Here is a 352-nt window from a genome sequence, read left to right as displayed (position 1 = left end):
GAGGATCTTTTATGTGCTTTAAATCTACGACATGGGACCCACGGCCAAAGTCCCTCCCTGAGGACTTCTTCGCAGAATTTTTCCGCCCTTAAAAATTCCATGACCTCTGCCAGGTTTGAACCCGCGTACCTTGAGTCATGAGGTGGGAACGTTACCCCTAGACTACGGAGGTCACTAACCAGTAGGAGTAAGGAGAACAGAGTAAAGAATACTGACCCTCTAAATGGCTTGCATTGTAGGGGATAATATTGCATCCTGTTTTAGAGCTTGTACTGCCCTAGCGGCGCAGGGGGGGACAATGGAGGTATCCCCCCCGCTGCTGCCGCCGCTGTAATGCCGTGGTACAGGGGGG

At 52.0% G+C, this 352-nt stretch overlaps 1 protein-coding gene across 1 annotated transcript in view; it reads left to right on the top strand.

Annotated features, from left to right (window-relative positions):
- Positions 1-352, top strand: part of LOC111874672 (putative peptidyl-tRNA hydrolase PTRHD1) — a 9,632-nt gene that overhangs the window by 5,300 nt on the left and 3,980 nt on the right. The gene's annotated exons all lie outside the window — the stretch shown is intronic.

Source organism: Cryptotermes secundus, unplaced genomic scaffold (genome assembly GCF_002891405.2).
Source record: "Cryptotermes secundus unplaced genomic scaffold, Csec_1.0 scaffold56, whole genome shotgun sequence".
Classification (NCBI taxonomy): domain Eukaryota; kingdom Metazoa; phylum Arthropoda; class Insecta; order Blattodea; family Kalotermitidae; genus Cryptotermes; species Cryptotermes secundus.
Note: the sequence above shows the minus strand (reverse complement) of the source record. Positions and strands in the feature narration are given on the sequence as shown.